General features: G+C 37.8%; 1 protein-coding gene and 1 pseudogene across 6 annotated transcripts in view; both read left to right on the top strand.

Annotated features, from left to right (window-relative positions):
• Positions 1-27,940, top strand: part of TENM3 (teneurin transmembrane protein 3) — a 1,556,403-nt gene that overhangs the window by 1,280,802 nt on the left and 247,661 nt on the right. The gene's annotated exons all lie outside the window — the stretch shown is intronic.
• Positions 24,260-24,371, top strand: LOC135272207 (U2 spliceosomal RNA; annotated as a pseudogene).

Here is a 27,940-nt window from a genome sequence, read left to right as displayed (position 1 = left end):
CAAGGGATGCTCTTGTCTCAGCTGCCCAAAGTACTGGGATTACAGATATGAGCCGTCACGCCCGGCATGACAAACCTCTTTCAAAACCAAACTAATATTTGGAAATCCAAACTTAGAGTCATTGCTTTTTAAGACTAGAGGGGGCCAGGCACAGTGGCTCATACCTGTAATCCTAGCACTTCGGAAAGCCAAGGCGGGTGGATTGCTTATCCCCTGGAGTTCGATGCTAGTTGGGCAACATGGTAAAACCCTGTCTCTACAAAAAAAAAAAAAAAAAAAAAAAAAAAAGAAAAGAAAAGAAAAGAAAAACTAGCTGGCTGTGGTGGTGTGCACCTGTGGTGTGATCTCAGCCACATAGGAAGCTGAGATGGGAGGATCCCTTGAACCCAAGAGGTGGAAGTTGCAGTGAGCCAAGATCACTCCACTGCACTCTAGCCTTGGTGAAAAAGTGAGACCTTGTCTCCAAACAAACAAAGAAACAAAAAAAAAAGACCATAGGGAATAAAATTTTGTGTGAGGAAACAAAGACCCAGGAGGTGCACAGTAATTTTCATAGTCACACAGGTAGGTCTTAGTGTCCAGGAGTTTAGCATCTGTACCTGCTGGATCCGTACTCCAGGGTACAGTACTCCACCCTGCCTCTGCCTTGCAAAAGGAACAAATTTGGTGGTCAGGAAATTTACAAAAGAATTGTCTGTAGGGTTATTTCACAAAGTGGACTCCATAGTCTATTAGATATGTGAGCTTAAAAATTAAAAACAAAAACAGAAGTTAGAGCAGCTGCTGGTTCTAGACATAAATTTAATCCTCACAGCCATACTGTTGGATGCACATTATCTCCAATTTTGCGGAGTAGGATCCACAGCCTTGGAGAGGTTAGTTAGGTGATTAACCCAAAGTCATACAGTAATAGCTGCCAAAACATAAAATTCAGCCTATCTGACTTCAAAGACCAAACACGTTGCATCACACTATGCTTTCTCTCCCTTATGCTTTTCAAAAAGTCAGTTTCTGATGAAGCAAAGCACATCTGTGTGACTTAACAGTGTAATGCTGCTATAGCGTAGTCCAGAACTGTCTTTATGTCCATCCATTCCTCTGACACCTGCCACGTATGAGAGTTATAGTAAGGAATTTCTGTTGCCCTTAGAGTTCTGTTGTCCCTATGCGTATTCACTGCCTGCAAAAGTCTAGTTGTAAAATTACTTGCCGCTTTGTCAGTTAACAGCATTGTTTGCTTAAGTGGAGCACCATACTCAAAGTGAAGCCAGATCTTCAAATAAATGAAAGACATTCTGATAAGTTATATGGAAATATTTAAGCCTCATGAGAGGACATAATCAGGATAAACACTGAACAACTCATTACTGATTTAGATAATTTTCTACAGTTTCCAGTGCCTGACACACGTTTTCTTATTGCATTTGCCGCTTTCATATGTATCTCTACACTTAGCAGAGGCAATCCTGAACCATCCCATTTCAAGTGCATCACCCCCTCACGTCCTGTTGTCATTGGTAGTCCCCTCAGTAGTGCTGCACATTTAGTCTAATTGTATGACATTCCCCTTCTTTTTTTACATTTTGCCAAATCAAACATACGACTTTCTCTTCTTCTTTAAGTGGGACTCTATCCCTGAGATCGTTGTCAGGTATAGACATGCACTCAAAGTTAAAGGAAATGAAATAGAAAAAGGAAATAGTGGGAAAGAAAAACACTACTTTGTTTAGTGTCTGCAACCCTCACTAGAATGTAAACTCCATGAAGGTCGAACTGTAATTGTGTTTTGTTCGCCTCTAAAACAGTGAACACATTTGCTGAATGACTGACTGAATAAATGAATTGCACTAATTGTACTGATTTACTACGAAGCCTCAATAGCTGCTCATTTCTCTGAACTATTTTACTTCCTAACAGATTTAGCATTGTAACATGTCTTTATTCATTAACATAGATAGGCTGGCTTGTTGAACTGTGTGATGATAGTCCTGAATCTATGTGATGATAGTCTTCAGGCTGTATTCACTACTATATGTAATATGATTGGTTACTTGTCTCTGTTTTACCTCCTTGAAACTAATTAGCCCTTTCTCTCCTTTCTGAGTTCTTTAATTTTTTTTTCTGAGTTCTTAATATGGAAATCTGCTGGTATGTATAGTACATCTGACAAATGAAATGTGGATAATTATATTGTTTTTCTTTAGAGATATAATGAGTTGTCTAAAGTATTAGACTTGAAAGCAAATATTTCAATTAAAGAAGTCAAAAGTAGTTAACAATCAAAGGAGGTAATACAGTCAAATGAAAAGTTAGGAAACAGGTTCTTAACATATCCTTGCTAATTGTTGCCTACCTTATTTCCTCCAATTTTGAAACATACTTTTGTTTTTTAACTTTCTGAAATTGGGATGTATTTCCAAAAAGAAACTTGCTTGCTGTCAGGTAAGAGGAATAAATTATGACATGGTTGTCACCATGGTGCTATACCTAATTATATATGATCAAATCATTCAGAAGAATCGTTAGACTTTAAATGAAGGAAAGGCTTGTGATTGTTTTACTAAAACCCAAAGAAAGAGTATTTAATTATGTAGATTAAGGGGAACTATTACCTGTTGGTTTAAAAAAAAACTATGTACATTTAACATAGCATTTTACCCTGTGTAACATGTAATTAAATAGATGATTGATGATGTTACAATTCATGATCTTACAGATAGAGGAAGTATAGTGATTGTGTTAATTTGGATAGATCATTTAACCTCTCTAAATATTGATTTTCTCACCTGTATATATAAGGCGTTAGGCCAAAGATTTTTTAAAATCCCTTCCAGCCCTAATATTCTTGTGTTCTTATGTTGAAAATGAATCTTGAAAACTTAAAATTTAAAAAGTTTGGTTTTTTTTTTTTTTTTTTTTGAGACAGAGTCCCGCTTTGTTACCCAGGCTGGAGTGTAGTGTTGCAATCTCAGCTCACAGCGACCTCCTCCTCCTGGGTTCAAGCAACTCTCCTGCCTCAGCCTCCTGAGTAGCTGGGATTACAGACGTGCGCCACCACGTCCAGCTAATTTTTGTATATTTAGCAGAGATGGGGTTTCATGGTGTTGACCAGGCTGTAAGAAGTTTTAGTCACTACTTCAAATCACATTCTCTGTGACCCAAGGGTTTCTCCAGTGCCTGCTCCTAGATTCAATTTAATAAAGGAAGATACAGAAATGCTACTGTATTATAAAACATTTAATGAAATTGCAGAATTCTGAAGAAAAATTAGGCTATTTCTTTGATCTCTGTGTGTGTTTTAGGGGAAGAGTGATTCTCTTTTATCAGCAAAGACCTTAAACCAAAATATGAGGACAAACAGGAGTCTCATTTATTCATGCAAAAATGTTTCTTTTATTACAACAGTTTATTAAGGTAAATCATGCATTAAACAAATTAATTTTGTATTACTATGAATTACTCAGTATGGTGAATTTAGACCATTTAAACTGCAGGAGTGTCCAATCTTTTGGCTTCCCTGGGCCACATTGGAAGAAGAATTGTCTTGAGCTGCACATAAAATACACTAACAATAGAAGGTGATGAACTTTCAAAAATAGCAAAAATAGCTCATAATGTTTTTAAAAGTTTATGAATTTGTGTTGGGCCGCTTTCAAAACTGTCATGGGCTTCATGTGGCCTGTGGCCTGAAGGCCACGGGTTGGCAAGCTTGATTTAAAGAATTGTACTTTGATTATACAAGTTCAGTGTTCATGTTTACTCTGTACCTTAAGTACTTAACATGCGATCGTACGCTGCTTACCTGTGTCAGTGTTTAGCTGCAGTAACAAATTTTTGTGATTTCTGTGCTTGCAACCAGAACTTACTTTGGCTTATGAACTTGTCAAATTTTTTTTTTTTGAGTTGGAGTCTTGCTCTGCTACCCAGGTTGGAGTGTGCAGTGGTGCAATCCCTGCTCACTGCAACCTCCACCTCCCAGGTTCAAGCAATTCTCCTGCCTCAGCCTCCTGAGTAGCTGGGATTACAGGCGCATACCACCACAACCTGCTGATTTTTGTATTTTTAGTAGAGATGGGTTTTCACTACAATGGTCAGGCTGATCTCGAACTCCTGACCTAGTGATCCATCCGCCCTGGCCTCCCAAAGTGCTGGGATTACAGGCATGAGCCACTGTGCCCAGCCGTCAGTTTTAATTTCTATAATTTTGAAGAGATTTCCAGGTAGATTCTAGTTTTCAATATTTTCATATAGAAAGGAAGAACAACTTATCTGCTGGGCTAGTGCCGTAATTGAACTTAAAAACAGTTGAGAGGGAGGGCAGTGAACATTAGGAATGTTGGTACTCTATAGAGGAACCTCCTAAGATTAACCAAACTTTATCACTTGGTCAGAAGATTGTCTCTGTGGCTTATTTTGTCTTATTGATAAATTATGGTAGACTTCCAAATATAAAAAGTGTTCAACATTGATTTTTTTATTAAGTATTAACTTTCTTATCACTCAGGAGTTCCAGGGCATAATAGAGACAATAATTTGGAAAGACAGGCCTCTTCTCTCTGCTATGCCCTACTAACTTTTAATGTTCATCTAGGATTGTGAATCCAGGATGAGTTTTTAGCTTCCATTTCACTCTTTTTCCTTTCTTCTACAGTAGTAAAAATTTTTTCCACTCTACCCCATTTGTTTCAGGGGCCTAGAGAGTACTAAAGGCAAACCATAACCTTCTTCGTGTAATTATCAGTGAGCACTCCCTTTTACTATCCATCCATTCATTCATTTCTCCATTTATTCCTTGACATATGCTTTTAACCCCGGTTTGTTCAACACCAGCTTACAGGTTAAGATGTTCTGTATATAAAACCCAGTTAGCCCCTGACACCAAAGTCATGGCTTACAGTGTAGTTGCAAAGAAAAATAAGTCAACAATTACCATACGGTGTGGTAAATACAGTAAGTAAACTTAGGTACAGGTGTCACATTATTTAAATTGGGCTCTAGTGAGAAGAAGAGCCAACATTGTTTTAAGTCTTCGCTCAGTGCTTGCCAGTAGGATTTTATGTGGTTAGCTGGTTTGAATATATTTGTAAGCGAGGTACCTTGATATCAAGTAGTAAAGGAAAATTACTTTTTGAAACAGCTGGGGATTTCAGACTGGTCATTGAGAATTTGTTTCTGTTTTACAATTAAATTATAGATGTGGCTGACATCTCAACCACTTGTTCACTAGTCAGTTACTTTTTTTTAAATTTTTTTGGAACATGAAGGAAAAAATATTAGGCATTGAAACTCAGCAGTCTCATGTTTTCTTTTTGTCATTGGAACTATCTCTATTTTATGCATGCCACACATTTTCAATAGGCTTCCTTCAAAGTATTGTGTTTAGAAACACTGCAGATTTTAGTTGAACTTGGCTTTCTCTGTTTGTAATATTTCTGTTTTCCTTACGTTGCCCTATTCCGGAACACGTTGACAGTAGTTCAGAAGCGTATGTGAAACAGGTGGGGAATGTACACATTAAAGATAGAAGCGATTAAGTGCTGCAGCACTGTGTATTGCTTGGTTTCAAGCAGCGTTCCTCATCTTAGCACTGGTGACATTTAGAGCCCACAGGTAATTATTGTGGGGTTGTGCTGTGCATTTTAGGATGTTGAGCATCATCTCTGACCTCTACCTACTGGATACTGGTAGCACCCTCCTAGTCATGGCAAGCAAAAATATCTCCAGACATTTTCTAATGTCCCCTGGGACAAAATTGCTCCCAGTTGAGAACTGTTGGTCTGGAGTGTAGTTGCAGAGAAATGGATGTGTTTTGGAGGTAGAATTAGGAGGACTGGCATATGGATTCCCTGTGGAGGTTGAGAAAAAGGAAAGAGCTCAAAGTGAATCCTAGATGTTTGGCTTACACGCTCAGTGGAGGTTGGTGCCGTTCACTGAGGTGGGGAAGACTGTGGGAGTACAGGTGATAAAGGGGACTGGTTGGTGGAAATCAAATCGTTTTCATTGATTTGGACATAGCTAGTTTAAAGCCAAAAGAGATGTCAGATGGATTGGAGGATTTGAGCCTGTTGCTCAACGAATAATTTTTTAAAGCAGAGTCAATGAGACTACCCCTGGAGAAAGTATAGATGGAGGAGAAAAGAGTGGTCTCAAAACCAAGCTCCGGGAGTGGCTAGAGGAGAATGCATCCGTGAAGGAGGCTGGGTGAGCAGAAATCAAGGAGCCTGTGCTGTGATGGAAATCAAGAAAGGAAAGTGTGTCAAAGAGGAGTGTTCATTTCTGTTAAATACTTCTAAGACATTCAATAAGAAATGTTAACATTGTTTTGTTATAAATAACTGAAATTATTTTTAACTGTGAAAAAATTTAGGTCCTAAAACAAATGAAAAGATAGTAATGGGGATACAAAATAGGCTGTGAAATGAATTTAAAATGCTAAAAGTTGTAAATCCCAAAGATATAACCCTTGCTCTGGATGTGCTACAAATCTTGGCTGTGGACAGTCTAAAAGCCATTATAAAGCTTTAGTCACTTCCGGTATTCACAATGGCCATAAAGTCAAAGGAGTCCCCAAGACCACCCCAGGCTACATGATTTTCTAGGAGGACTCACAGGACTTAATATGTTAGTCATACTCAAGTAAGATTTACTAGAGTGAGAGGAACCAGAGCAAAGTCAGCAAAAGGAAAAGGCACACGGGGTGAAGTCTGCAGGAAACCAGGCACAAGCTTCCAGGATCCCTCTCCTAGTGGAGTCGCACAGGACAGTCAGTTCCTGTGCCAGTGAGTTATCACAGCATATGTGAAATGTATTCTGCCAGGGAAGCTTGTTAGAGACTCCGTGGGCACGGTTTTACTGGGGCTGGTCATGGAGGCACTCTCTTCCCGGCATGTACCAAAATCCCAGGCTCACAGAAGGAAAGCAAATTTAGCATAACTACACTGTGTGCATAAACAGTTTAAACATGGTGAGCCGCTCTCATTAGTCTGAGAATAGTGGGAACCTTCCTGAAATCTGGGTTCCCAGATGCCAGCCACGGCCAGCCTTGCAAGCAGGCCTTTTTAAGCCATCTCGGGACTGCTGTGCTCACTCTTTTTTTGTAAACAGACCAAAGCCCAGGGAAAATACAAGCGTTGTTGGCACTATGACTACATCAGAATTTCTCTGGAATGGGCATTTGTTTAATAAGCTGTTTCTAACATATTCTAAATCATTTGGATAGCTAGTAAGCTAAAATATTTGTCTGTATGTATTGGGAGGCAGTCTAGCATATAATAAAATAATCATAGACTGTGAGATTTGACAAATCTGGCTTCTCTAGTCATGGCTCAGCTACATACTCTCTCTGTACCTACATTTCTGGTAATAAAACCTACCATTTTGAAGATTCAGTGATATATGCATACATTGCCTAGAATAGTGACTGGCACATGATGGCCATTCAGAAATAGTGGTGACATTGATATTAATAATTGCAACAAGAGTTGTTTTATTATTGTCTTTCTTGGGTTAGACATGCCATTACTTTTCTTGGATTAATCGATTGTAATATCCACTCTCCTGTATTTTTACTAAATGGCTTTCAGTTTTTCAATTAAAATTTCAGTTGAACAGTACATTTTAATAAAAAATTTTACTGAGCTTGATTAGTTGATGAGAAGTAAATTGCTCATTTTTGATTACCACATTAACTCTTTCTGGCCATTAGGGTACCATTTAGTAAATTACCTCTTTTAGTACAGTACTCAAATGTTACCCAAGTGACCAGAAAGAGTTAATAATGCACCAACAGGCTGAGCTCTTTACTACCTTCTTACTATTAGATCAGTCTCATTATATTAAATGTTTCCCTTCCTGTAATTGTCATTTTCTTTAAAAAATGAAATATTGGATACAGTTATTTATTTTTAATAGACCTTATAAGCTCAATGAAAAGTATACTGAGCTCACTCATATGCCTTCTAAGGGGATTTAAAGTATCGGTGTTCACTATATAATATGCAAAATAAATCTAATGTGGATAATAAATGCACCTTTCACAGTGCACAAGAAGGGCGTTATTTCCCAAGGGTACAAGTGACTCCCTGATTATGATCTGAGTACTAAGGAGTCATATTAATATGCCTCCCTAAGTGCTTGAGCACTAGAGAGAGTTGTGCCTCATGGCATTGTAGCAGGTAAACTTTTATGTGGGCAGGAATCCTGCCTTTTAAATGTATACATTATCAGTCCTCCTGTGGATGTGTTTTTATTGCTAATTCTAATACAGCTTTTAATTATTCAGGAGTACTCCTTACTTTCTTATGAATAAAGGCCTGCAATCTATTCTTAAAATTATATCTCTTGCTGGGCACAGTGGCTTGTGCCTGTAGTGCCAAGCACTTGGAGAGGCTGAAGTGGGAGGATTGCTTTAGCCCAGGAGTTCAAGACCAGCCAGGGCAATATTGAGACCCCTGTCTCTACAAAAAGTTTAAAAATTAACCAGGCGTGGTGCCACATGCCTGTGGTCCCAAATGATGTGGAAGGATCCCTTGAGCCCAGGGAGTCGAGGCTCCAGTGAGCTGTGATCACACCACTGCACTCCAGCCTGGGCAGTAGAGGAAGACCCTTTCTCAAAAAAATACCTACATACATACATATATACATATATCTTTAGTCAGATATCTTTCCAGGTCACCTGGGAAAATTGTTGTTACTCTTTTGGAAAGAATACTTCACTCCTGAAGTACTAGTTTTTTGCAATATAAAAGGTTATCTTTTCATTGATACAGTATAGTCTGATAATCCATGAGTCACTTAGTGTTTACTGAGTTGTCACTGAATGTGTAACATTAAGTGCTTTCAGTGATACAAAACTAATAGATGTCTGGCTTGCTCATTGATTCAGTAGACACTTAAAGAGCTATGTGCAGTGTACTCTAAGAATACAAAACATCAAAGAAATTGAAGTCTGTTTAGGGAGATGATTAATGATGACATCATAGTACAATACCATTGCAGCTGTTAGTAAACCATGCATTCAGAAGAGCATGCCAAGCTACTTCAGCAGGTCAGAGGGAGAACCAACCCAGATTGGAAGGAGTCAGGGTTATTTACCTCTGGGAGATGAGGCTGAGCTCAATCTTACAGGAAAAATAGGAGTCATCTGACTATTTTTACCCAAGAAGACAATATAAAGATACAAAGTTTAGAAAAAAGATGAAGGGTAGAAGGCTATTGCTGTAATAGTTTCTTGTTTATTTCATGTGCAAAGCAGAAAGCAAGGCTAGATGAATAGAGAGACATCAGGTTAGGGATATACCATGGTTTAAATTTGCTGAGATTTTTGTAACCTAATTAGAAAAGGGAGAGTAATCTGTGTACACAATGAAGACAGTGAACACTTCGTCACTGGAATTTGTTATTCTATATATTCTTCCCCAGAATCCATATGGGAGATAATATTATTTCTCTTGTTTTATATATAAGAGCCTGTTCCTTTGAAATATTAAGTGAATTCCCTAAGGATTCAGAGAAGATAAGTGATGGAAATAAAATTCACTTCTATAGAATTCCAAAATCCAGACTTGCAGAGGTATTGAACAACTTGCCCAGGATTATACAGTAAGTGGCTGAGCAAATTTTCAATTCAAATCTTACGTCCTTGCGTGAGGACAGTATTGAGAATGGGTTTGCTTTAAGTGGAAGGCTGGGAGTAAACATGGCTATCCGAGGACAGTGGGTACATAAGCACCTGGAGGACAGAGAGAATAAGCGTGCATGCTCATTGACTCTGTATGACACCAGCAGAATTACTAATAACACCATCATTTGCTCTCAAAAGTCATCCAGTCTGGATGATATGCTCATCCTAGGTATAGAACATTATGCCAAAGTTGGTTTTGCACCAACTGCAACACAGGGTCCAGTTTGAGAAACACATAAAAATGTGGATTTGAAAAGCAAGACCAGATTATGTTTTCTAATTATAATTGGATTAATTAAAAATGAGGACGGTCACTGATTTCACAGTGATATATTCTTAGAGATATGCCAGATCACAAAATGGATCTTTTTTCTCTTATACTATGTGGCATATTGTCCAAGCAAGCTGAAACTTGGTGGATGATTTTTGTTTTATAACAGACTTTTTGGATGTATTAAGAGTCAGTATTGCTGTGGTATGGACTTGCACCTTCATCCTCAAATTCGCCCAATGCAGAGATTTAGCCTTTTAATACATGTATGTAGAAAGATAGCGTGGATTATAATAGGAAAACAACAACCAAGCTGTACATTTTCCTTAGATGATTAGACCTGCCTAAGGAAATCCTCTAGAGAGTTTCAAATAGAAATGTGTTCATCTTTCCTTTGGAAATAAATTCTCAGTGGGACTGCTTACTTATTTTCAAACTCTGACCTTCATATACATATTTTAGTATATTTTGATATTTGTTCTGAAATTCTTGTTGGTATTTCTATTGAAAAAATGAACTATTGTGATTATTATATTCTTCTCACAGATTTTGGGCAAAGGCAGAATACTTCTAAGGCCGTGATTTGAGCAAGGGGGGAATCTTTTTTTTCATAAAGAATTTTTATTGTGGCTGGGAGTGGTGGCTCATGCCTGTGATCCCAGTGATTTGGGAGGATGAAGTGGTAGGATCACTGGAGCCCAGGAGTTCAAGACCATCCTGGGCAACATAGCAAGACCCCATCTCTACTAAAATTAAAATTAAAAAATTAGCCAGGTGTGGTGGCATGCGTCTGCTGTCCTAGCTACTCCAGAGGCTGAGGTAGGAGGGTTACTTGAGCCCAGGAGTTCGAGGCTGCCGTGAGCTATGATTACGCCACTGCACTCCACCCTAGGTGACAGAGCGAGACCCTGTCTCAAAAAAACACAACAGAATTTTTATTGTAATGGCATTTAATCCATAATGAATTTGATAAACATTATTACATTATTATATGTTAATAATAATAGTATCTACCTTTCAGAATCAATGTGAAAATTAAATGAGTTAAGATACTATTAATTTATGTGAAATGTTTAGTGTATTTACTGGCACACAATAACCTCTATACAAGTATTTGTTATATATATTTTATTTAGTTTATATCCATATTATCTATTCTTGTATTTTATATTTATTGGCTTTACAACAATGAAGAATTCTGTCCAATATGTAGAAATTGCAAATGGGAATTGAGATAAATGCCACAAACAAATAAGGTATGTTTTTATTTACATTAGATTTGCACAGATTAACTAGATTATTGTTTCTGCTGTTAGCAGTAGTATTTTTATTTTCTATTTATAGCAAGTCTTCCTTCTTAGTAGATCAAGTTTGTAACTTGTAATTACGTTAGGGCAACCAGTGTCAACTAGCATTGTCCAGAGAAAATCCATTGAGATTTGTAAGCCATTCTTATAAAATTAACATGCAAATAGCTTCTCAAGTCTTTCTTCTATCAGTGTGGCCTTGTTCTAGCAGTAGGAATGAAGACCATTGAATAGGAATGTCACAACTAATGCCTCTACTGGACACCGGAGTAAAATAGCTGCCAATAGGCATGCCATGCCTTTTCGCTTCAGTGAAATTCCAGTTAGAACTCTTGAGAGGTTTCTTAGTGGTTGATGGCAGCTCACAAGTGGGTCAGAGGATCACATCCTGGCTGCCACAAAAAGTACATACTTTTTTTTTTCTTTCCTTCTGTCAAGACAAAAAAGCACTGACTTGCTGAAAAAAATAAGCAGAAGTGACTGCTGCTCATCTTCAGGCCAGCCACCTATGTTTTCCTGCTTTGATGGCTTAGCGGAACCCTGGGCACATGTAAATATTTTATATTGTTTTACACTTCATTCCTCAGCATGGAGCCTTTTTCTGCTGGCTCATGGTGAAAATTTCTGTGAAGTCACTCCGTCTCACCCCATATCCATGAAAATTTCATCTGTTGCCTCTCCTGCTATCAGAAAGCTGAAGTTTAACTCATGTAACTATTAGATATTTCATTTGTTTGTCAGATGGAATGTTTTAAATAGTTTTTTACTGTATGTCAGGGAGTCGGGTTTTTTTCCCCTTGTTTGCTTTTTATGCATTCAGTGATTATTCACTAAAAGTCTGACAGTTGGCAAGATATCGATATGCTAGGTACTTTAAAGCAGTATCCAGAATAATGAAAGACATAAATACAGTTAACTGTATGTTTCAGTTAAGAAAAAATAAGGATTTCAAGGAAGTACAGTGTGGATGAATTGTTAGGAGCTCTGATAGTATCTGCCATTTCTCTACTCTAGAATATCTTGTCTGGCTTCTCCCTTTTCTCCTGTTTCATCCTCTTTGCATTCTCTCATTATCCTGTGGAACTCTTACGTAAGTCAGTGGCAGTGGTAGTTTCTTGACTCGGTTTTCAAAAAGGAGCTCCTGCAGTCAGTTCATCATCAACTACAGTCTGTAATTGCAGGATCTAAATTCTTACTTTATAAATATCATTGCCATCTCTTTCTTTTCTATGTAAGATCTCTCTCTTGTCTAGTTTAATCTTCTAAATACGTACTTTGAGGTCTTTTACCAGCTACTTTATCTTTCTGTTTCATGGTCCATTACTCCCTAAACCAAATTCTCAGCTTCAGTCAAATAAACTATTTATTTACCATTCCTGGAGCAAGCACTTTGCTTTCTCCTATTACTTGGTCTGTACACTTGCAAACCCTTTCCACTTGCATGTAAAATGCTTTCCTTTCTTCTCACTGTGAAAACACCTTCTGCCCTGTTCAGAACTTTTCTGTGATACCGTCTGCATAATCTCATTGCCTCTAGGAATTCTACATTTTCCACGTGTTTAATTACTTAGCTATGACTAGTTACTTAATGTTAATTTTCTATTAGGTTTCTGTGGATACATTTGTGTCCCTGTCTCTGTGTTTTCTTGTATGCTGCAGCGTGTTAAGTTTCTAAGTACCCCATATCGTGTTCTATGAATGTACACAGATGCAAACTGAAACATATTTGTATGTCCATGGAAGATGATTGATTCATATTGCTGCTCAATGACTGCTGTTTTGGGGAGTGCATTGTTTGTAATCTTCCCAGTGATTTAACTATGTGTTTATTAAGTGAGGTTTTTAAAGCACTTGCCATTTGCTTTTGGCTGTTCTTTTTGAACAGAGTAAAAATGCTTATAGTGCCTGACAATTGAATGCTTAAATATAGAAATTAATTGGTCTAATATAAGCTTTTAGATAGTGTTTTTTAAGTTTGCATTTCAGGCAGGTGTTCAGGCATCCACATATCTCTTCTGTTTTACCAAAGATGTACCCAGGAAGATTTCGAAGAAACAAGTTACTAACAGTTATTTATTGAGTGCCCAGAGGCACAAGATATTTGGCTAAATTCTGGGAATACGATAGTAAGCAAATTCAGGAAAGGAAGCTTATAAGCTAACAAGTCACATTAATGAAGTGATCATACAAATAAATGTCAAGTCACCACTCAGGTCACTCAAGGAACTGATACTTAAGCAGAGATTTGAAGGGTGAATGGCACATACCTGGGGACAGAGGAAGGAGAGAAAAGGGAAGTACAGGAAAAGGGTAGAGCATATGCAAAAGTAGCAGGAGGGAGGATGACATGTTTGAGGAATTGGGAGATGATTGTTGCTGGAACACAGAGCAAAGCTGCATCATGCAAAGGTGAGCTTTGATTAAGGATTTGGATCTTTGGCCACAAAGCAGTAAACATTGCTGGGGGTTAGAAAGATGTGACCAGATTGCTATTTTGCATTATTATTTTATTACAGTATGGAGCAAATTGGAGACTACAGGGAGATGCTAGTGTGATTGAAGAGAAGTGGGTGGGAGATGGAAGATATTTAGAAGATACCAATATAGTATGAATGTAAAGTGAAGGAAAAGGAGGTTTCCAAGATGACGCCTACATTTATGATTTGCAGGAAAGGATGGTTGGTGGTACCATTTTCTGAAAGGGGGTTTGCTAAAATAGAACAAAGTTTGGGGGCTGAGGAAAGATCTTTAGTCCTCATGTGAACATTCTGAGACTGAGACATTTTGCAGCATTCAAGTGGAGATATCAAGCCATTAGATCTATGGCTGAGTAGCTAAGGGAAATGTCAGGGCTATGGATATAAATTTTAAAGTGATTATTATGTAGATGATAACTGATGCTGTGGGTATAGATGAGATTGCTTAGAAAAAAAAAAAAAAGCATAGAATGAGAAGAGAGCCCTGAATGCTTCTATATTTCAGTGGCTCAGTAAATGTGCAGGAGCCTAGAAAATAGACTGAGAAGGTACAAGCAGTAGGGCAAGGAGGAAGTGCTGAGAGATGAAGAATGCAGAGTCCCTGCAGGCAAGAGAAGAGACCATTTGAAGAGGGACCTAATCAGTGGTGTAGAAAACCATCAAGACGTCAAGGAAGATGAAAAATAAAAATGGTCTGCTTGATTCATTTACATGGAGAACACTGATGATCTAGCAGTGACTTCTCTGGAGTGATGGGAGTGGAAGTCAGGAGTGAACGAGGAGATGGAGACAGTAGAAATAGAGAACTCTTTCAAGAAGTTTGGCTATTAATGGGGAAGAGAGGAATAACATGGTATCTGTATGTTCAGGGAATATTTTAATTTTTTTTTAATTACAGAGAATTGAGCGTGCTCAAGTGCTATTCAGAATTGGAAGGAAGATAATGGATGTGTAAACCAAGTTTGTGATTGTCAGCAACCATAAGGATCATTGAAATGATACTAAATTTTCATACCACATTAAAATTTCTCCTCTAAGCACAACTATTAACTTCATTCCTTTATTCAGCAAATACTTATTTTAACACTTTCTATGTGTCATGGACTGTTCTAGGTTTTGGGAATATAATTTTGTATAATATTTACCGAGATGAAGAAGATTTGGTGTGGGTGAGGTTGGATTTGTAGGGAAATCAAGTTTGTTTTGGACATATTAAGTTTGAGCTGTCTTACAGACACCCACGTGGAGATGTCAGATAGAGTGCTGGAGAAGCTGACTGTAAAGTATGGCAGATGTGAGGACAGGGACCTTAGTGTCTTCATTGCTGTATCCCCAGCGTCTAGAACACTGGATGTGTGCAGTAAATATCTGAAGAATGAGTTAATGAAAATCATCTAATAAGTATGCAGCCTTTAATCATGAATTTGTAAAACCAAAAATATATAATTATAACAAAAACATTAGTGAAGGACTTTCAAGATGACCTAGTACAATAATAAGGAAATTGTTCAGTACTAAGTCTCTTCTTGTTAAAGGATATAGACCTAGAATCAGGCCAAGACTTCTTTTCAGGGATTATTTATTTTATGATTACTGACATACAGTGTATAGGAATTCTTCTCTTAAAATGGATAAAAAGGATATGTTGTTCCCTAAATGCACATGAGTAGAATCCCTAGATGAGAATAATGTTGTGTAGACCACTTTAAACAGTGTTCAGGAAATATTTTAGGCCCATTGTGGTGGCTCATGCCTGTAATCCCAGCCCTTTGGGAGGCTGAGGTACGTAGATCACTTGAGCCCAGGAGTTTGAGACAAGCTTGGGCAACATGGCAAAACCCCATCTCTACTAAAAATAGAAAAAATTAGCCAGGTGTGGTGGTTCACACCTGTAGTCTCAGCTACTTGGGGGCCTGAGGTGGGATGATCACTTGAGCCTGGGAAGTCGAGGCTACAGTGAGCTGAGATTGCACCACTACACTCCAGCCTAGGCAGCAGAGTGAGACTGTCTAAAAAAAAAAAGCAAAGAGAAAAAAGAAATATTTTAGCAGAATCATAAGTATAGATCAGGATCCATGCTCTGTTGAAGCATTGAGAGCTAGTTTACTTAAATGAAATTTTAAAGTAAATCAAATTATAAACCTCTCAGGACAATAGCTGCACATACCTGCTATGCATCCTGAGTCAGTGTTGCATCTTGGCTGTTTAGAGGGTAGCAGCAGTTCTGTTTATACTTCAAAATATTTCTCTTGCTTGTGGAACTCTTTATTAATTATTAACTATAAAATATTACATACTTTGACTTGAGCACTGTTCCTAATACTCATAGAGAATTTATCTTGATACTCAGTTTACTATGGGACAAAAGTAAAAGCACAATAGAGAATAGGAAAGGGTAACTCTAAGATTGACAAGAAAGTTTGACTTGAATTTAAACCTTTTAACCTTAGCCCTACTTGGAGCTTTTGTTCATTTTACCTTCTGGTCTGTGGCATTTTTTTTCCCATAAGTTATTATGAAGCCATGGGGCAGGGGTTGGTGGAGGGAGTAAGGGGGACTAAAATTCAAGATGTTTTACAGAACAACAAGAAATTGCTAACAAAATATTTGTTTTCACCAAATAAAAATTTCACTTAAAAAATATTTATCCAGTGATCTCATGTGTCTCACCAAGAAATGAGAAAACAGACTGACAGAATGGCATCAACAGTGTTGATAAAGCACCTACTTCATGTCAAGATATGGGCTAGGAGTTGAGATACCTTAGTGAAAAAAAAAGATGGTATATATATATATGAAATACGAAATACACAGACACACACATATATATGGCATCCTTTTTTACATATGTATGTGTGGGTTCTGCTCTCCTAGAACTTAGTAATTTTGCAAAGGGCAATGAAGAGGAGCTGCATATGCTAACAGAACTCCTAATAGAAGGAACCAACCTAGTTTGGAGGATCAGGGAGGATTTCCCTGAGGAATCAGTGTTTTGCTCACATATGAAACACACGTAGATCATTTCAGGCAGAGAGAGAGAGAGTGGTACTAAGGTTAGTATTTACTGAGCATTCACTGTGTGCCTGGCACAGTTTTAAACACTTTCATTGTATTACTAAGGTAGGTTCTATTACTAATCCCATTATACAGATGAGAAACCTAAAACTCAGAGAGTTTACATAACTTGCTTAAATTGAAACAGTTGGTAAATGGTTCCCAGAATTCTAGCTCCAGGAAGTCTGATTTCACAGCATAAATTCTTAACCTCTATTTTGATTTTTTAAAAGCATGGTGTTTTTGAAAAACTGAGGAAGATCTAACATGACTTAACAGGGCAATATCAAGTGCTATCTTAGGGTTTGCAATTTTGGACTTTATCCTAAGCCATAGAAAGTGATTCAGAGTTTTAGATTGTGTGTGTGTGTGTGTGCGTGTGTATGTATAGAAAACAAAATATTTTTGGACTTCCTTCATTTCCTTAAAACCTCAAAATAGAGAGCAGAATGTTAGGAAATCTGTCATTTGTGCACATGAGCATCTTTTAAAAACACAATCATCCAACAATATACTGAATTGATTTTTTTTTTTTTAATTATAGGATGATTCAAACATTTTCAATCATGCCATTGGTTAAGGGAAAAAAGTTAGATGAGAACTTTTATTGAATCCATGCTATTTTGTAGGAATTTTGCTAGTGGCTTAACAACATATGTAATGAAGAGTAAGCTGTATTTTCATACCAGAGAGCTCATTACTAGCAATTGATCACTTAATATGATGGAGAAGATTAGCAAACATGTCTTAATTGCTAAAAGCCCACAAGCTCAACCGCAAAATCTGGTTTTAAATAACATTTAATAAGCCATCATTAATAAAATAGTAACAACAGGCCAGGCACAGTGACTCATGGCTGTAATCCCAGCATGTTGGGAGGCCGAAGCAGGAGGATAACTTGAGGCTAGGAGTTCAAGACCGGCCTGGGTAACATAGCAAGACCCTGTCTCTACAAAACATTTTTTAAAAAGTTAGCCTGGTATAGTGGCACACAACTGTAGTCCTAGCTACTTGGAAGGCTGAGGTGGGAGGATCGCTTGAGCCCAGGAGTTTGAGGCCTCAGTGAGCTATAATCATGCCACTGCATTCCAGCCTGGGTGACAGAGACTCTGTCTCCAAAAAAAAAAGTAGTGACAATCATAAATAGCAGTTATCATTTGTTGAGCACCTACTTAGTTTGAGAGTTATGATACCAAAGCCAGAATCTAGTATTTTATAATAAAATCTCTTCCCTTTTTTTTGTAAAGCGAGTACTTATTTTGTGCCTCTTATCAGCCAATGGTTTTCTGTTATGTTTTTGGCTATAAGGTCATATTTGTTGGAACTGTATCTGTGGAAATTCTTAGAGTTCTGACTGTAGGGGAATTCTTTAGCAGAGGATTTTCCTTTGTTTCTGCCAAGTATCTGAGGCACAGCTTATCTGGGACACTTTATTCCTCTGCTTGAGATTTTCAGACACAGGTAATGTAAATTTGGTGGGCAAACCCATTTGAGGGCTACCTCTTGGTTACAAATTCTTGAAGGAGATGTTTTTCTTTCCCTACCTAGAGCCAAGGTCAAGACAGGCAGGTTTCTTTGTGTCACTTTATATAAGGTAGGTTTATTATAGTTTCTCTTATACTGAGAGTGCAATTCTTTGGGAGCCTTGGTTTATGGAAGGGTTCTTATTAAACTCTACTTTTAAAGGGATATGCCCTGAGCTTTATCTTCACCCCAGAATTCCATGTACTCTTTAATGATGAAGCTCAAGATCAAGTTTTGGGTTCACCTGGTTTTTGGCCTCTTAGTATACTTTACTTTCTTAGAAACTCAGTGATATGAGTAAAAGTGATTCTATAAAATTTTTATTCTTTAAGGTTAGTAAGAGAGTTGTTCAGGGTATCTACTTTCCATATCACTAAAAATGAAAGTTACAGATTTTGACTATACATTAGGCTGTGTAATCCTCACAACAATTCTGGTGGTAGATGTTAAGAACACAAGGGTGAAAGAGGTTTCTATGACTCATCTAAGATCGTACAGCCAGTAAAAATTTGAAATGGAGTTGGATCCCAATCAGTCTAACTTTAGAAGCTATACCATTGTTGGTGACATAATAAAGGAATTCCTAAATGAATCTAGCTTGTGATTGACCTGTGACATACCAGTAATGACTAGAAGAAACAAACATACCAGTAATGACTTGATGGATGCATGGATGGATGGATGGATGGATGGATGCATGGATGCATGGATGGATGGATGGATGGATGGATGGATGGATGGATGCATGAATGCATGGATGCATGGATGGATGGATGGATGGATGGATGGATGGATGGATGCATGGATGCATAGATGGATGGATGCATGGATGCATGCATGGATGGATGGATGCATGGATGCATGCATGGAAAGAAAGAAGAGAGGGAGGGAAGGAGGGAGGGAAGGAAGTGTCTCAACATAGAGACCAGGAGAAGAAATGGCACTACAAAATATATTTATTTGAACTCCTCCAAATTCAATAGGAGGAAGAGGGAAGGTCCTGTCTCAGGAGGTTCATGCAATTATTCTGCTGTATCTGGTAGGGTCATAGCTTCTATTTCAAGGTTACATGTATCTTCAGAAAGTTTAGTTGTATTACCTGTGGTTGGTGTATGTTGATTTTATGAGTGAAGTCATATAATAAGAATGGATGAGCACAAGGAGACTAGCATTCTACTTTTAATAACCTCTAACCTTCAACAGGTTACCGAGGCCTCATCTAGGCTGCTGTTCCCTTATCTTTAAAAACAAAAGATCTTTAAAGTCTCATCTTTTTTCACCAAAAAACTTAAAAAATTGAAATAGAACTTATTATATACATATATAATAAGTTCTATGTATATATATTATATACATATATATAATAAGTTCTATTCATATATATATATGTAAGTTGTTGATACATGCTTTTCTGGTGGTACTCCATCTATAGAAAGGATAATTTTCCAAGTAAGTATATTTTATTTTTAGTTTGTATCAGCTACTCTATTTTAAGTGCTTTACATACTGTCACTATAGGATAGTCAGATATGGATCTATAAAAGTAATTTTCTTTATTAAGGTTTATTTTATTCTTTGGAATACCAAATCAGATGATATCATCAATTTAATCCTTCTGGATTAAGTAGAAGAAAGAGGTTGCCTTTTATTTTTATATTTAAGAACCAAAATATTGTATAGTGCCTTTTACTTCAAGATGTTCAGGTGAGAATGTTTAAAAAACTAAAATAAAGGGAAAGATAATATACTGTCAGTTTTCCTCTGAATGTTTCCTGACATTTTAAGGGAAAGATAATATACTGTCAGTTTTCCTCTGAATGTTTCCCGACATTTTAAGTAAATCAGTGAGTTATCAGATTTCAGTTTATAGTTTAATAAGTTTATATAGCTAATAACAAATATTGTATTTAGAAAGGTATATACATGTAAGTATTTAGTTGATTGTGCAGAAAGAGAGCAACATTCTACCCCATCCTATTCTGTTTTTCCTCACCTTTCCGGTTTCTACTTGCAAGGCATTCTCCTAGATCCCTCCAGCACAGCACTGTGGATTTTTGTTTTGTTTTGTTTTCGAGACCTCTACAGTTGCCTCCAGCTTCATTTCTAGCAGCCAGAATATTTTTTAAATAAAAGCTGAACCTCAGTTCTCTCTTGCACAGAACCTCTCCTGGCCTACCAGACCCTGCATAACTTGGCTTTCACCTCTTTCCAGTCTTGTCTTGTTCTTCCTTTACCTCTGCCCTCTGGCCTTTTCCTGGTTTTGGAATGTGCCACAGTCTCCCTCCCTAGTGGTGTTACCCAGTCAGTTCCCTCTCCCAGAAGACTCTGCCCCTCTCAACTGGTATGGCTTTCCTTTCTCTGTCTTTGGATCTCAGCTTAATACAGCTCCACAGAGAAACCTTTCCTCACTGCCCTTTTTAGATAGCCCACCAGTTTTACTCCATTTTTCTGTCCTGTTTGCATCTTGTCATAGCAATTGCAGTTGACCCTTGAACAATTAGTGGGTTAGGGGTGCCACCCCACCTACACACAGTCAGAATTCTTCATGCAACATTTAACTCCCCAAAAAGTTAACGATGAATAGCTTACTATTGACCAGAAGCCTTACCGATCAATAGTCGATTAACACATTTTTGGTATGGTGTACATATTATTTACTGTATTCTTACAATAAAGGAAACTAGAGAAGGGACAGTGTTATTAAGACAATCATAAGGAAGAGAAAATATTTTTTTTTTAGATGGAGTTTTGCTTTCATTGCCCAGGCTGGAGTTCAGTGGCACAATCTGGGCTCACCGCAACCTCCCCCTCCTGGGTTCAAGTGATTCTCCTGCCTCAGCCTCCCAAGTAGCTGAGATTACAAGTGCACACCACCACACCCAGCTAATTTTGTATTTTTAGTAGAGATGGGGTTTCTCATTTCTACTGGTCTCGAACTCCTGAACTGAGGTGATACACCTGCCTCGGCCTCCCAGAGTGCTGGGATTCCAGGCATAAGCCACTGCACCAGGCCGAAAAAAAAAATATATATATATATATATATATATATATATATATTTTTTTTTTTTATTTTACTTTTTTTTTTTTTTTGAGACAGAGTCTCGCTCCGTGGCCAAGCGCCAAGCTGGAGTGCAGTGGTACAATCTCGGCTCACTGCAACCTCTGCCTCCCCGGTTCAAGCAATTCTCCTGCCTCAGCCTCCCGAGTAGCTGGGATTACAGGCGCACACCACCACGCACAGCTAATTTTTGTATTTTAGTAGAAACGGGGTTTCACCATGTTGACCAGGATGGTCATGATCCTGCCTCGGCCTCTCAAAGTGCTGGAATTACAAGCATGAGCCACCGTGCCCAGCCAAAAATATTCTTATTGTTCATCAAAAAGGTCTTCATCCTCGTCATCTTCATGCTGAGCAGGCTGAGGAGAAGAGGGAACGAGAAGGGTTGGTCTTGCTGTCCCAGGGCGGCACAGGAGGAAGAAAATCTGCATGTAAGTGCACCGATGCAGTTCAAACCCCTTTTGTTGAAGGGCCAATTGTATTTTTACTTCGTTATTTGTTTCATTTTAATTTTTCTTTCTAGAAAAATTGACAGCAGGGGCCATGTCTATTTTGTGTACTACTGTAATATTCCAAGCACACAGCAAGTAAGGGCTTTACAAATATTGTTGAATTCTTGACTCAATTAGGTATTTACTGTTTTGGGAGTTTTTTTGTTTGTTTTGTTTTGTTTGTTTGTTTGTTTGTTTTTTGGAGACAGGGACTTGCTCTATCACCCAGACTGGAGTGTTGTGGCACAGTTATGGCTCACTGAAGCCTCACCCCACTGGGCTCAAGTGATCCTTCTGCCTCAGCCTCCCAAAGTGCTGGGAGTACAGGCGTGAGCCACTGTTTCTGACTGACATTTATATTTTAATCTATATTTTGCTTCAGTTCATTAAAATAAATTTTATTCTCTGAAAATTCATAAGTTTTTATTCCCCAAGGAATTGAAAATAGTCTGGAAATGTGCAAAGAAATAGGGAATCCTACCAGAGATTTAATTTGTCCACAGATAATCCTGAAAATGGACAAGTTACTTATGGATAATCAAAAGTGTGTCCAAGAGTTATCTGTTTTTTGAAAAGGTTCTATATAATCCCGGCTCTAGTTAGCAGAGGTCCCTTCAAAAGCTATTCATATTGGAATCTGTGTATATCTGAGTGCACATGACTAAAAGTCTTTAATTGTAACATGTTTGTAGAATCTGATCCGTATGTTAACTGCTGAATTAATCCTGTTTTCTAAATCTTCACTATGCATATTTCTACAAAAGAAATATCTCCTCTTCCATTTGTAGATGTCCCTCACATGATTAATTCTCCTGAGTAAGCAGAGATCGTGACCTGTCACTTCTTACATTTGCCTATTTGTTTAGCAGAACAGAGAATTACAGTAAAACAGAGGACTGGTACAAGTGTTTGTGTTTGCTTTACAAACACTTTTCCCTCTTAGTACAAAACACAACGCAAGCTCTTAATTTTAGATTTTCTTAGGTTTGTTGTAAATAGAAAGTAGAGTATAACGTTTTATAGATTTATTTCTAAACTGTATTATGGTTACTTTTCTTATTGTGCTTTTTAGCTATTTGAGAAATTGCTTATATGCTGTCATGAATATGAATTCATTATTATTAAATGTTAATGAATAACCATTCAGAATAAAATGACAAGCCTGTGCACTTTCACTCGTATAGTGTCCTAGCCCATATTTTAATTTTTTGGTTTTTCCCTTTGTTTTTTTTCATGTCAGCTTCTTCATCTGGTCCATCAGTTATTGAACATACTACGTCGCTCCACTCCATCCCATCTTCATGACAATCAGAGGAGGTTGCTAAGTGCTAGTTTCGTCCAGGCCATTTTGTGGCCAAATGCTAAGCACACTACCAGCTCTGTCCAACGCTCACTTGTGCGGTTTTCATTTGAGTCCAACCCTGCAGAAAGAAAATGACAACTTTCAGTTTTCATAGTTTGACTAAACTATCTTTTTGTATCATGTGAGGAACCAAAATCTTATTTTAAACTTGCTCCTTGATAGCTCTTTATTTAAAATTTTCTGGGAATATTTTATAATTACAAATTCTAAGGCGTGGAGAAGAAATAAGTGCTTTAGCCACAGAAATGGTTTCCTTTTTCTAACCCAATCATTTGCCATCTCTCTGAAAAGAAATTCCCAGACCAGACATGATGGCTTGTGCCTCGAGTCCCAGCACTTTGGGAGGGCAAGTTGGGAGGATCACTTATGCCCAGTAGTTTGAGACCAGCCTGGGCAACATAGTAAGACCTCCATCTCTACAAAAATAAAATATAAAAAAGTTATCCAAGCATGGTAGTGTACACCTGTAGTCCCAGATACTTGGGAGGCTCAGGTGGAAAGGATCATGTGAGCCCAGGAGGTGGAGGGTGCAGTGATCTGTGATCACACCACTGCACTCCAGCCTGGGCAGCAGAGTGAGAGCCCGTCTCAAAAAATAAAATATTCTCTTCCCATATCTGATCCAAATAGAAAAAGAGACCAACCTTGACTTATATTCAGAATTTCTCCAATCCAAACCCAGCTTTTCCTCATTTTATGAAAATAGGAGCAGCCTTCAGTTGCACAATATTGACAGTAAACACATGGTTTTAGGAACTTGAAGAATGTTCATGTGTAGAAACCAGACTCTTAACTCCAACACAGATCACTAAAGCTTTGGAGTGAAAAACAAGGAGAGCACAGACCATGCCTCTGCAAGTCTAATTGGGGAAAGGAACACTTCCATGACCCCAAGAGCAGCTGAGTCTGTTGGTTCTGGCATTCATTGGTTAATCATCTGATGTAGATATTCTACTCCAGAGGTGGCAAATGTGTGGCACATTTGTTAACCCCTCTACCTCTAATACTTAAAACAGATATCAATAATGGATCATTGCTTCTCGGCCTTTTGGCTAAGATCAAGTATAGTATCTGTTCTTACCAGTTTAATAATGGATCACGGCAGTGTTTCCTACTGAGTGCAGAGACAGTCATGGGATCTTTCTTAACACAGCAGTCACTTTCAATTGCCAGCCTCGTCTTAAAAAAGAAGCATCAGCACTCCCTGAAATCCTTCTTAGTTTTTCTTACTCTATTCTTATGCTATCCATCGCCTCTTCCCACCATAGCAACTAGACTCTTATTTTTATGATTGCTTTATGATATTTTTCTAAAGAACTGTCATTTACTTTTACCAAATGGAAAACAGAGATGATACGGTTTTTTTCTCTCTTACTTGGCAGTCCAGCAGTAACTTAACTAAGTGAGCAGTAGCCTTTTTAAGGTAACATAGAATTTTAAAATCTGTCCCAGATGTAATTCTAATATGTCCAGTGACACTGCAGAAAATTTTAATTTCCCCAGAACTGTGTCTTATTCTGGGATGTGTGCATGCTGGTAGATGTTACAGTCAAGTAAAATGTCAGCACGGTAATTATAGACCAAAAAAGTTCACTTCAAAGAATTAATACTGTTCAAAGGAAAATTCACAATTTGGAAACTCACAATTTAAAAAAGCATTTTCTTTTCGTTCCTTTCCATTCAAAGATGGGTGGAGTAGTTACCATTCTAAGATGAAGTCTATAATAGCATAAAAATCCCTCTGGATAAGAAGGAGTGTGTTTGAGTTTTCCAGCCCATCTTATGGGATTTCAGAACTCCTTAAGCGCTTAGCTTCTGGAGTTTTTCGGATTAGGAATGTGCATTCTTGTAGAGAATTAGAAGGCAAATGTTAGGCTTGTCAGCATCTGAGGACCACAGAAGCAGTCCACCCATTGTTTGAGTCACGCTCCCAGGGCCCAGCACTTTTCACTGAGTAGCCTGCTTTTGAAGTGTTTTCTTTGCTTAATTTTCTCCACCTTTGAGATCCTTTCAGAAGTATTTTCTTTTAAAATATCATGCATTCTTCTTTAGAAGAATTGGTCTTTCTAATAATACAAAGAAACATAGGATACTTGTAATCTGTCAAGTATGGCTAAAAACATTAGGGCATTAAGGACAGATAGAATGAAGGTTGTGGAAGAAGTTTGGCGGTCTAATTATAAATCGACTTTTTTTGTTCTCTTTTTAATTTAGTCTGACTATAGAGAACTATATCTAGGCAAGAAAATAAGAACTTTTGGTTTCATTTAAAAATTGCAATTGGTTTTTTCATACGTAATGGGAGATCAAAATGGAAATCCTTCTTTTGCATTACAGTTATATATTGGAGTCTTACTTGTATATGAAAATATTTGAAGGGCTAATAAAAATTCTACTCAAAACCAAAGCCTGTCATTTTGTGGAGTTACTTTTAAAAAATTAACCAAGATGACCATAAAATTGTATGGAAATTTTAAGTTTAAAAACAAGTCAGCATAAACTGTTAACATGGGTTTCAGAAAAGAAAATAGCAATTCCTAAAATAGCTCTTGTAGTCATATGTATGTATGTAAATGGATTTATTAATTTAAATACAGGATTTAAGAATTAGAGTATACTTTGATTCACAAAATAAATGAAAAGTAGCTATTCTTACAGACCTATTTGTTGAGATGTAATCCACAGAATAATTACATAAATTGGTTCCCTGTGCATGTCTCTGTTTACTAAGACTTAACACTAGGGTCACAGTTCCTGAAGTCACTCCTGTTCTTTTTCTCAACTGCTCTAATACATCTGTGTCTTTTCTCTCAGGTGGTAGCATCTTTTGCAGATGTTAATTTCAACATCTGGTAGACTTATTCTTAGTTTTGTTCTGTGAAACCTTATTCTGACTTTTAACTGTTAGCCTCTTGACACTTGCTTAAAAATACTTCTTTTTGGGTTTTCTGGGTGTTCATCACTAGAGACAAGTTATTAATGCTTCTAACACCAAGGATTTGTGGAGGATCTTCTATCACTATGAATCTGTCCTCCCTTAACATGAACTATTTAAGGTTAAAATAGAAGGTGTCTATTTTTTTAACCTCAATACTTAATATAGTGCTTAACACAGAACAGTTACTGAATAAGTGTTTGTTGAATGAAAACATGTCCTGAGGTGTTGGGATTAAGAAGGAAAATATTCTTTTCAACTTCTATCAGAGGGGCTAAGCAGTACTTCAGTGAGTAAGCCAGTTGGGAGATGATTTAGTTTCTGTTAAAAAAAAATCTTTGGCTGGGTATGGCGGCTCATGCCTATAATCGCAGCACTTTGGGAGGCTGAGTTGGGCGGATCACTTGAGGTCAAGAGTTCGAGAACACGCTGGCCAACATGTTGAAACTCCATCTCTATTAAAAATACAAAAATTAGCCGGGTGTGGTGTTGCATGCTTGTAATCCCAGCTACTTGGAAGGCTGAGGCAGGAGAATCACTTGAATCCTGGTGATGGAGGTTGCAGTGAACTGAGATCGCACCACTGCACTCCAGCCTTAGCAACAGAATGAGACTCCATCTAAAAAAAAAAACACAAAGATGATAAAACTGTCCCTTTTACACAGAGCTCTCAGTTAAACTTTTCTGACTCTGATTTTTAGGTTCATACCTAATGTTCAGTTCATGTTAATAAGCATTTTTCATAGAAATATAACAGCAGTGGTGGCAGGATAACTAAACTATGTGAAGAAATAAATACATGGTCAGTTACATGAATTTGCATGAAGAAATAACTTTTCAAACTGTGATGATTAGAAAAGTCCCTAATAAAGTGCAGTGAATCTATTATAAATTGTACAAAAGAGGGGGATAATAATGTAGGAATAAAATTTAAATTATAAACATAATTTCATAAGATGCAACCAAACCATCATTACTATTTTATCTGACTTAATGTGATTCCCTGTTCATTATGCAGACCAGTGGAATTTGATAATTGTGTAGTATTCTAAAGTTGCATCTTTCACTGTATTTAAAGTTAAATGGGCTATGTGCAGTGGCTCACACCTGTAATCCCTACACTTTGGGAGGCCAGGCTGGGAAGATCACTTGAGGCCAGGAGTTCAAGACCACATTTGGTAGCATAGTGAGACCCTAGTCTCTATAAAAAATAATTACCTGGGTGTGGTGGTGCATGCCTGTAGTCCTAGCTACTCAGGAGGCTGAGGGAGGAGGATTGCTTGAGCCTGGAAGGTTGAGGCTGCAGTGAGCTATGATTGCATCACAGTACTACTGCACTCCATCCTGGGTGACAGAGCAAGACCTTGTCTCAAAAAAAAAAAAAGTTAAATGATACGTGCCATTTGGAAGTGACAAGACGTTCATCAGCTTAGGGGCTGGCAGCAGCTTTTCTAGTGTTAGCTTTTTTCCCCTTTCTCCTGTCATGACTTAAAAATAATAACTTGCTGGGTGTGGTGCTCACTCTTGTAATCCTAGCACCTTGGGAGGCTGAGGCACTTGTGGCCGGGAGTTCGAGACTAGCCTGGGCAACATAGTGGATGCCCTCCCTGCCACTATCTCTAAAAAAGAAGGAAAGTATCTGTTGATTTGCTTTCTAGTAGTGGGTGATGTTTGGAGTTTCCAGTGATTGCTAACCCATTAATTCTTCATTTATTGAATACCTCCTTATGTTTCAGATGCAAAGATGTACAAGGCTTTGTTTCCTACTCTCAAGGATC

This window comes from Aotus nancymaae, unplaced genomic scaffold, assembly GCF_030222135.1.
Source record: "Aotus nancymaae isolate 86718 unplaced genomic scaffold, 86718_ANA_hifiasm-v0.15.2.pri h1tg000006l, whole genome shotgun sequence".
NCBI classification, from domain to species: Eukaryota; Metazoa; Chordata; class Mammalia; order Primates; family Aotidae; genus Aotus; species Aotus nancymaae.
This window is presented reverse-complemented; position numbering and strand designations above follow the sequence as displayed.